We start from the raw sequence: 10587 nt of genomic DNA, 5'->3' as shown, positions 1-10587 counted from the left end.
GCACAGAAGCACAAGCCTGTCTTTCATTTTCTCTGCATTTTGCTTGTCCATTTGTCCTTCAGGAAGAAGAAGCCCAGAGCTTTTTCTGCACGGCATTGAGCGAAAGTCTCTGGACTTGTATCTGTGACCCAGCGAGGGAGGGCAATGTGGTGCTGGTGCCACAGACCCAGGGATCCTGGGTCAACATCCTGTTGATGCTACCGGCATCAACACGGAACAGCAGAGACCAAGGACAGAAGTTACACCATGGTGCACCTTGACCAAAAGCAAGTTGTCGTTGACTGTCCTGAAAAGCCAGACCTTGGATTTGTGGCACCACCAGAAGCAGGAAGGCAACAAATGAGAGGCAGCAGCAGACGGGGAACATGTGTGTTTGGGCAGAAGCCTGCAGGGACACCCACAGCCTATGGCAGGAACTCCTACATATTTTATGCTGTTGTTTATACATCTTAACCTTATGGAAACAACGGACCTGTGGTGCTGTACAGCTCTCTTCAAAGCACTGAGACCAAAATAATTTTACTGCTGTTTTCTGAATTACCTTTCTTCTAGCTGCCTTTTAGCAACTTGCTTCTCTGGGGATCATCTAATTTTCTGGCAAAAATTCCTGGTTTTAATTGTTGTTGATAAACAAGTGAAAATTGCTTTTTACACCCTTCCCCCTTCCCAACTACCTTCAAAGCTGCTAAGCAGAAGTTCTTGCAAAGTGAGAAAGACAAAGAAAGTCGTTATATTCTTGTTCATTCCTTCCACAGTTTGTGCATGACTCCAATTCACCTTGGCAAAGGCAGCAAATTGATCAGGAAATGTCCATATGAAGAACTACAACTTGAAGAGTGCTGCTAAAATAGTGTCCTAGTGCTCTAACTGGCAGCAGTTTTCACACCTTCTTCAAAAGCTCACTGCCTGCACCCTGCTCAGAAACAAATTCCCACTATCCCTTCCTCACCCTCTCTCCTTTCCAGATGTATTGTCTATTGTTTAGTCCTCTGGCTTTGCAAATGATGATTTCCGTTCTTAGTTGCTGTTTACACACTTAATTTTGCTGTTCCTCCTCATTTAAAATGTAAAATACTTGAAATATCTACATTTTAAGTAGGTACAAGCAAGAGATTCTCTTATAAATCACCTTGGAGATAAAAATGGTATCTTCTAACTTTGCTGCTATTGCGCATATTTGGGCACACAAAATTTCTAACATGTATTGATCCCTTAAGGCAGTCAAATCACAGAAATGAATCCCTAGAAGATTTTTTACAGAAATATAGAGAAAGGCAACATCAAAAAAAGGGGCAATACTGGCTACTGGCATTAAGACTTGGTCATGCAGCTTCTCTGAGGCACATGTGGAAAGTGAGGATTGGGTAACTTTAATGAGTGACCATCCCAGAGGCGGAGACTGCTGCTGTCAGAAATAGCTGAACTCACCAAGGCTTTTTTTTTAAGCCATACAATTCACTTATCTACATACAAAGAGCTTGTGCAAAGGGACTTTTTGGCCATGACTATAGCAACCATTACAACATCTATTAGTCACATAACAGCAGGAAAAAAAATAGAAACATGAAACTACTTGGAATGCAAAGCTGCCTCTTTCACTTCCATTCAGCAAACTCTTCAAAAGGAAAAAAAAATTGAATCAGTCATCTCATTCAGAACAAACAACTTCTTAGGGAAAATAATAAAATAAATGGCTGGATTTGGGATAAACATCTGTTTTTCATATCATACCCACCATGTTATGAAACACAGAGGGAAAACAGTGGACAAGATGGGAAAGGGCTTTGTGCAGGTGCAGGATGCACGACGTCCTTACACATTGCTCCTGCCCATTTTCTGTCCCTGTCTTTGACAAACTGTGGAAATGGTTCACAAAATAAAGAGACTTCTAGCCACCTTCGAACCCTTCCTTGGCTGAACAGCCTCAGTAAGTATCCCCAGCTAAAATGCTGTGGGGCAGTCAGCTGCCCCTGTCAGTTTCCCTGTGTGCATTTCTCAGTACTGGCTCTGCATTAGTATGAAGCCAGAGCTTTGCTGCAGTCTACAGACAGCAGAAGACTTGGCCTGGCTTTCAGAATATTGAGAAATCAGCAGTTTCTGTAGAGATGGAACAGAGAACCATCACCACAATGCTGCGGATGCTCCAGCATAGCTCCAGGAATCACCATGTCACCTGAGCTGCACAAAGAGCAAATTCCCATTTGAGTCGTGTGGGAACTTTAAGCAACAATTCCTAAGCACAGGTTTGAAAGGGACATGTATAAGGTGCTGAAATTGTTCTGTGGACAGGCCCTGTCTGCTTGTTCTGGATGTTACTAGCTCCCATTTCATGTGTTGTGCCTCCATATTTAGCACAGATGCATGAAATTTAAAAAATGTTCCAGAATTGTAAAGTTGGGAGTAACAAACTTTAAAAGTCACCTAAACTGACTGCTTGTCTGAATTGCTTCTTTCTGCTCCAAGCTGTGTGCAGTTTGTGCCCAAATGCACTGTGGTTTTCCAGTTTTGCCTTAGGGTGGATTTTTATTTTGTTAGAGGGAATTGCTATATAGTGACCTTAATAAATAAGAAATGGACACCTGTGTTACAAAAGGTCTCAAAAATCACATTGGAAAGTTAACACCACACAGCTAAAATACCTCTCATACTCTTCAGTGGTAACTGAGTACCAGCCCTAAAACGATTGGAAAATCTCAATAACAACTTGCCAGCTATTTTCAGAGTGCTGAAATGAGTTGTACATGCTGAGATCATTAACAAGACCAAGAAAAAATGTGTTCAGTGCAGTTTCCCATCTATTAGATTACTTTGCCTCTCCAGCAGCCTCCAGAGAAAGCCTCTGGCTGTTTCTTAAGGTCACTGAATCATTTCACTACAATAAATGATCTCTCTAGCTGGAAATGTTGGAGAGGCTCCCCCGTGTCTCAGCGTTGCCGTATCAGTGAGTCACTGCAAGCCCTGTGCTCATGGGTGAACACGCACCACACCCAACCCACCCCTCCCCTGGCCTTTTTCTTCTCTTTGTCCTCTTTAGTGTAGCTCTTATTTTCCTGGCATTATTAAACTGATAGAGATCAGTATATTTTACAGTCTCTGGACAGAAAGAGAGCACAGACCAAGAAAGAAAAAAAAGGCAAAACCCCACCAAACATGATCTGGGCTCCCCAGTTTTGGGAGTCTTTGACTTTGCCACGTGTAGGCAATTACAGGATGGAGTCAGCAATGTTCCCACGGGGCTCTGGCAGAGCAGGAGGACAGAGTGTCCCAGGGCAAAAGCTGTCTTCCGCACCACTTAAAGCCTGGAGACAGCAAGTATTGAGTCAGGACATTGAGAGGCGTGCCAGTGTAAGAGTAGTTGACATGCATGGTTTGGCACACCACGTAATCAGTAACAGAAGGAACTGTAGGTCCCATCAACCATGATCCTGTCACAAAGAGCAGCACCATCTCCCAGATGCAATCCAACATAGCACTGAGGAAGACCCAACATACCATTGACAAATGCCTTTATTTCCCTCAGCAGGAGGTAGCAGGCTGTTCCTTTAGTGAAACAAATTCCAAAAAAACATCACCTGCAAGCCCTTGGCAACATTTTCTCTCCTTATCCCCAAGTGTGCAATACATTTCTCTTCCAGCTTTGTTCTCTCCTTTATCCTTATTACTTGCCTTTCTGTAAGGCTCATTCCTTTATTGGACTGAATCCTTGTAGGAGAGAGGAACAAATAAGCACCACTGGGTTACTAATGGGTAGTTCAGTAGTGCTGGTGATAAACCAGGCTGTCTCTCAGTCACTCTTGGAGTTCATCTATGCAAAGTTCATACGCTACAAAGCAGTCACCAGCCTTCCACCCCAGCAACTCCTGTTCAGGCATGCTTGGCTTAGGCTGAGTCCAAGGCACTCCATTCCACTTTTTCAGAGTAGTGAATTTATCATGGTTGCTTTGCCCCTGTAAACTAGATCTCAGATGTCTGTCTCTGTCTCTCTGCACTGCCACAATCACAGAATATTTTGGGATAAAGGGTCCCTCTGGAGAATCACCTACCTCACAGCAAGGCTAATTTCAAAGTTACAGTAAGATGCTCAGGGCCTGACCAGTTGAATATCTCCAAGGATGGAGAACAGCCTCCCTGGAAAGCCTGCATCAATATTTGACTGCTCTCATTGTGAAGGATTTTTTTTCCATACATTTAATCTGAATTTCCTTTGCTGCAACTTATGCATTTGTCCTCTCATTGCACCTGTAGGTCTTCTGGGCCCTGCCAAGAGATCTCTACTCATCCTCCTCCTTATCACCCTCAGGCAGCTGAGAACAGCAGTGAGGTGTCCCCATCTTTACTCTGCAGTTCCCTGAATCTCAATGCTCTCTGGCAGACAGAGGACCCAGAAACACATTTGCTTTGCAAATAGGCATCCTCAAAAAGTGAGGACAATTGAAAGACTTCAGACATCTTAAGTACAGACAAGCCACTTCCAAATATCTCAAATTGCCTAAAAGCCCAGTGGAGTCAGTAAAAAAGGTCACCCTTACTAAACATTGGTGGGCGGGATACACAGACTCACTCAATTAAAAGTTAAACCTGGGATGCAACTTTACATATTCAGTTCTTACACTCCTAAAGATCCGGTCAGGATTTGATCTGGGATCTTCAGTTTCAAAGGACAAAAGAGTCAAGTCAGAGTGTCCTCTAATTTTGCATCCTGCAGACTTCTTCATTTCTCCACCAGATTACATTATTTTTAGAACATGTTCAGTCTCCTTATGACCTGGTTTCTTCACGTTATACCATGAATGATTAAGGTATAACCTTTCCCTTGAGAGGATCCTGCATCGCAACAGTCAGCAAAGTTATTACACTTCTGCAACAAAAGTGCACTTCTGGTCCAATCATAAATATGTTTCTGAGCATTATTCTGAGAAAAAGTTGCTTCACTGAAGTGATTTGCTCTTTCAGCAGCTGCTGGGACAAGGCTTGCTTTTATAGATGGCTGCTTTAGTATGACAAACATCAAGCAGGCTTCACTTAAGGCTGTGTGTTCTCTTTCAAGTTATGTTTCAGTACTGCTTGGGGGAGAGTATTTTTGTGTTGTGTTTTTCTATAAATCGCTTTGACAGAAATGGAGACATGTATTTTTTTCCATAGGGAAAAAACCCATGACATTTTCAACAAAATAACTGAAAAATACCAGCTGAAATAAAAAGCAAGGAAATGTTATCTTAGGACCTCAGTGACACCTGCTGTTCAGGCAATGGATACGGTATTCCCTGGGGGAGGGTTCCCAGGGAAGTTGCCAGACCAATGCAGTAAGAGCATCTGAAGGGATAGTATGTTACTGCAGGAGCATCAGCGAGGAGAGAGACTGAAAACTCGCTCCCAGACACTGGCCATCTTCACTTCCTCAGGGGACAATCCGGCACAGCCTAGTGCTGAGGACAGCCCCAGGAAGATCAGTGGGAATGAGGGGAGGTGGAAGCCCAGCAACCATTTTCCTTCCTCTTTCACTGCCCCCATACTGCACTGTATTTTCATTTTCCTGCAGGATTGGTCTCAGCTTGTGCTGAGCTCCCACTGCCCAGGACAGAGGCCAGGTGCCAGGAGAGAGGTGTTCCCACACAACCCACAAAGCTGCACTGCCTTAAAGGCATAAAGGGTTAACCTGGCCATGAAGATCTGTGGCACTTGTTTCAACACCACTATTGGGATGCTATTCATGCTTCTCCCATGTCAACCTATTTCTCCCTCTACAGATACTTTAAATGATTCTGCTCAACAAGAGCCACCAGGACTGGAGACAAGGGCTATGAAATGCAGAGGAGCTCTCAGTAAAGAAAAACATGATCAGGTAGTCCAGTCCAGAAGGTTCTTGTAGCAAACAGCAACATCACCATATGTGGTGGGAGTGCAGCCCGAGGATTCTGTGCAGACGAGAAGAGGAGGCACAGTGTGGTGGCCAGCAGACCTGGCAATCATTACACCCAGGCTGACGTCGTGACAAACAAATTCATGCCTAGATGGGGAGCGTGGTCTTCCAACATAAGGCCAAAGGAAGAAAGGAGTAAAGACAGGGAACACATTTCTGAATGCTGCTTGAGGGAAAGCTACCCTTGCTTCGAGGCCAAGCTGTGGCTGCTCTGCAGAGAGCAGGGATGGTTTTGGGTGTTCATCAAACACCTACTGCTGAGAGAGACAGTAACTGCAGCCAGTCAGAAAACTGATCTGGTGTCGTGTTCTCATCTGTGCATAATCTCCCTTGCCTTGCTGAAAATGAGAGCAATTCAGTTCATATTCTCCAGTTTCTCTTCCTGTTCCTCTTCTCAAAACTGCCAAGAGGGCATCCTTCTTTCTTGCCTGCTAGAGCCCTCTCCTCATTAGCTCTTTTTCCTGGCATTTTGTGTGTTTTCTGCTTCCAGTATATGTTTTCCTCTGAACTGTTTCCTCATTTTTTCCAAAGTAGCCTCCTGTTACTGAGGTGTCAGAGCAGGAAGGATGCTGTCTTCTGTAAAACAGAGAAGCTGCTGTCCTAGCATCACCCTTCATGGTCTTCTTCCAAGGCCAGACATTTTGAGGTTTGCTCACTAAATTCATCTAGTATAAAGCATGATAAATACTGAGTGCTATTAAATAATTATCAATCACTTGCACGTGCTGGACAGCTGGTGATGTATTATGTTAATAAACATTACAGGCTAAGCTTTAACGAGAAAATACATTTGATTTGAGATTTGGGCTGAGTTTAATGAATTTGTTCTTTTTTTTCTTCCCTGCTTAAACACACAAATTTCACCTATAAAGTGCTCTGAAATATTCCTGTGTAGCAGGATGCACAGATCAGTATTCTGGTAATTTAAAACAAAAGAGCTCCTGCTTTTCCATGAAAGCCAGAGTTCCCAAAGTTATTTGTGCAAGCAAGGTCAGGTGCATCACAAAAGCCATTATGTAGGATATGTTTTCTTTTAATCTCCTCTCCCTTTATGGCCCCTTTTTCAACACTAGGAAATGCTCTTGATTACAAAGTCTTTGCAACAGTGAAATAAAAGACAACTCAGTAGTTTATTCTTGTATGTGGTATTCAAAAGCAGTTATACTCTGATCATCTGTACTACTACCAGGAACTACTGTGCAGATGTTTCCAACACAGGTCAGGAAGTGTTTGTCTAACACTTCCCTCTCTGCCCAGTCCTCCTCTTTTAAGAAGGGGCTAAACATGGTCTTCAAAGAATGTACTACAGTGCAATTGCAAGGAAAAAGTCTCTGGCTGTGAAACCTGTATCAATGCAAATACTGATCTGCCATCCTTGCCCGTACTAAATGCTGGCATATTTGTCACTGGTGTCAACTGCATCTTTCTATGAAGTCCTCTTGGCTCCGGGGTGCAGGAGCAGCAGCGTGTCCCCAGCTGTCCCCTCACAGGTGTCGCCAGGAGAGGGCATCGGCTCCCAGCGCATCGGCTCGGGTGCGCAGCCCCCGGGCATCCCCCACTCCCCGCTTCTGGCCCTGGGTGCTCCCCTACTTACCGGGAGTAACTCCACTGCCCCCTCTCAGCCAGCCGGGCTGACACCAGCCTTGGGTTTAACCAGACCTGACTATTGGAGGACTTGGATTAAAACCTCCGTGCTTGCTTACACCATTCTTAAACCTCCTTAAAATCATCTTCATAAGACGTAAAACACCTCTGCAGATGCTGCTTAGACCTGCTCTCTCAAATTTTGAGGCCAGAAGACAAAACTGAGCATAGCTCTGTTTGGGTTTTTTGTTTGTTGGTTTAGTTTCAGTATTATTCTGGCAATAATACTAAGGTGGATGGGGTTTGTTTGTGAGAGGCTGTGGGTGGGTATTTGTCCAGTTCATTCTGGGACCTTTTTTACTTCAAAAAGCAGAATTTCACATTGACTATAATTTAAGTGTTCTGTACAGTGGAGCCAGGTAGTTGGCTCCATAATTCTGGAGGTTTCAGAAACCTTGTATGTTGCTCTTTCTGACCAAGAGAGAGTTAGTAGTTAATTATTCCCATTTTCCTATGTTGCAAGGAAACTTTTGGCAAATACTGCATATTGCAAAAATGCCAAGAAACCAAGCAGAGCATCCACCACCAAATAGCCTGGTCTGGTTTCAGGAGTTCCCACTCATTCAAAAATCTACTTTATAACAGTGGGACTGGGCAGCAATTCTTCACATCTACTTAGTATGGAAACCAGAGTGAGATGTAAAGACTACTTCTTAGCTTATTATTCAAACTTCTGAGGACAGAAGGGTCTTTTTTATGATGATTTGCAAAAATCTGTGCAATTTTAAATGGAAACACAGCTGATAATAGTTAGTTGATAATAGTTATGCTATCTATATGCATGGGACGTATTTCCTGGTCTTTTTGGCAAACTCATCACTATTCTACTGAGCAAAAGTGCATTTGCATCAAAGATGTCTCAAGTCCTTAACAGCCCAGCACACCAAGAGCTGCTCTCACACTCCCTTCCAAACCCCAAGTGTTGTGGGAAACAAAGCAACTTGAAAAATTAACAGAAGATCTTTCAGAGAGGCAATCCTTTCTAAATATACAGAAAGGTGTTAGACTTAGAAAGGCCCTGAAGCTTTGAGATGCCATTGATTTTAAAGGAAGAAAGGCACTTAGATAACTACAAGGCTACTCTTTTCTTTTTTCTTTTCTTTTCTTTTCTTTTCTTTTCTTTTCTTTTCTTTTCTTTTCTTTTCTTTTCTTTTCTTTTCTTTTCTTTTCTCTTCTCTTCTCTTCTCTTCTCTTCTCTTCTCTTCTCTTCTCTTTTTCTTTTCTTTTCTCTTTTTTTCTTTTTGATTTTTAAATTTCTATTTTTAATTTTATTTTCATAAAGCTCTTATTTCTGGTAGGTGAGCTGAAATTCTGATTTCCTACAACAGCTGGTAAAATTGAATTAGTAGCATTTAGTAAACATTTGGCTTCCAGTGGCAGACAGAACAGCTGACAAAGATATGCTTCCTGCTTGCTAGATGGGATGAGACACCGTATGTCTAATCAATCACACAACTTCCACAATACCTCGCTTCCGTATGTGTGGAAAAATTTTCACTTCCTTTCAGTGTAAATACTTTTACCAAGCAGTTTACCACCACATAATATTACCTCTGGTGCTGGCTAATCCTAGTGGAAACACTGTGAATATCTACTTAGACAAGTCCCAGGCAGTGAAAGTGCAGCTATGCCACAGGGGTTGTACATTCTGCATTACACCAGTGCAGGAGCAGCAAGTGCACAGGCGTAAACAACCCTATGGGACTGCATTTTTATGTCAACAGATTCAGTTCACTTGAAGTTTCACCTGCTCCCAAATGAAATGTGACAATGAGTACAATTTTACATTTCTTTTAGTCACATGGCTGGACCATCCCTGTTTGAGTGGAGTTCCAGGTGCCTCTGAAAGGCGTGAGGCAATTCCTTTCATGAGGAAATTCAGGACCTTTCTTCTGAACACAAGCTTCCTTCACATGTCGTGCCACTGCAGTACTTTCCATCAGCAAACAGGAGATTCCTCCACTGCCTTTAAAAACTTTCCAAGAATTATGGGCCAGATTCCTGGAAAAGGTGTTTCTTTAACATGTATTAGATCTGGAAAAAACAATACAAATCAAAAAACGAAACAAACAAACAAAAAACAAAAGCAAAGCAATTGGTTCACTCCAGGGAGCGTGTTTTCCCAGACTACATGACTTCCAGCTGTACCATGATGGCCTTCAGGCTTTCTGGTGCCTGGTACCTCGTGGCCTTTGGCAGATCTTCCCCATGATCAAGGAAGTTGCCTTCTGCCTGACCCGCTGATTTGTAAGAGGACAAAGCAGCCATGTGGCGTGGGGTGACCTTGGCCACCTGCCAGACACCCACCCAGATGCTCTCTCCCCCTCCTCAACAGGATTAGGGGCGGAAATAAGATGAAAAGCTTGAGGTTTGAGATAAATACAGGAAGGTCACTCAGCAATAATCATCATGGCCAAAATGGATTCTGGGAAAAATACTTTATTTCCAATTAAAATAGAGTTGAATGGTGAGACACAAAGAAAAAACTAAAACACCTTATCCTTACCCCCTTCTTCCAAGGCTGTTTCACTCCTTCATTCCCACCCCCTCTACCTCCTCCATGCTCCAAGTGGCATGGGGGTGGTTGTGGTCAGTCCACAGTAGCTCCCCTCTCCTTCCTACTCATGTTCCAGTGTGGGTCGTTCCCATGGGTTGAAGTCCCTCAGGATAAACTTGCAGCATGGCTCTCCACAGGCTGCAGTTCCTTCAGGGCATGTCCACCTGCTCCACCACGTGGTCCCCCATGGGCTGCAGTGTGGATATCTGCTTTGCCATGGGCTTCCCCACAGGCTGCAGGGGAATCTGCTCCAGCCTCACCTCCTCCCTCTCCTTCTTCTCCCACCCTGGTGTCTGCAGGGCTGTTTCTCACACTTTTGTCATCACTCCTGTCTCTGCTGGGCAGTGTTTTGACCTTTCTTAGGTATACTTTCACAGAGGCACCAACAGCTGCTTTTTGCCAGAATGCAGAGCAGCACGCCGGGGAGTCCCATGCCCCGCTCTTACCAGCTCTAAAGTGGCCAGTG

This window comes from Aphelocoma coerulescens, chromosome 3 (assembly GCF_041296385.1).
Source record: "Aphelocoma coerulescens isolate FSJ_1873_10779 chromosome 3, UR_Acoe_1.0, whole genome shotgun sequence".
Classification (NCBI taxonomy): domain Eukaryota; kingdom Metazoa; phylum Chordata; class Aves; order Passeriformes; family Corvidae; genus Aphelocoma; species Aphelocoma coerulescens.
This window is presented reverse-complemented; position numbering follows the sequence as displayed.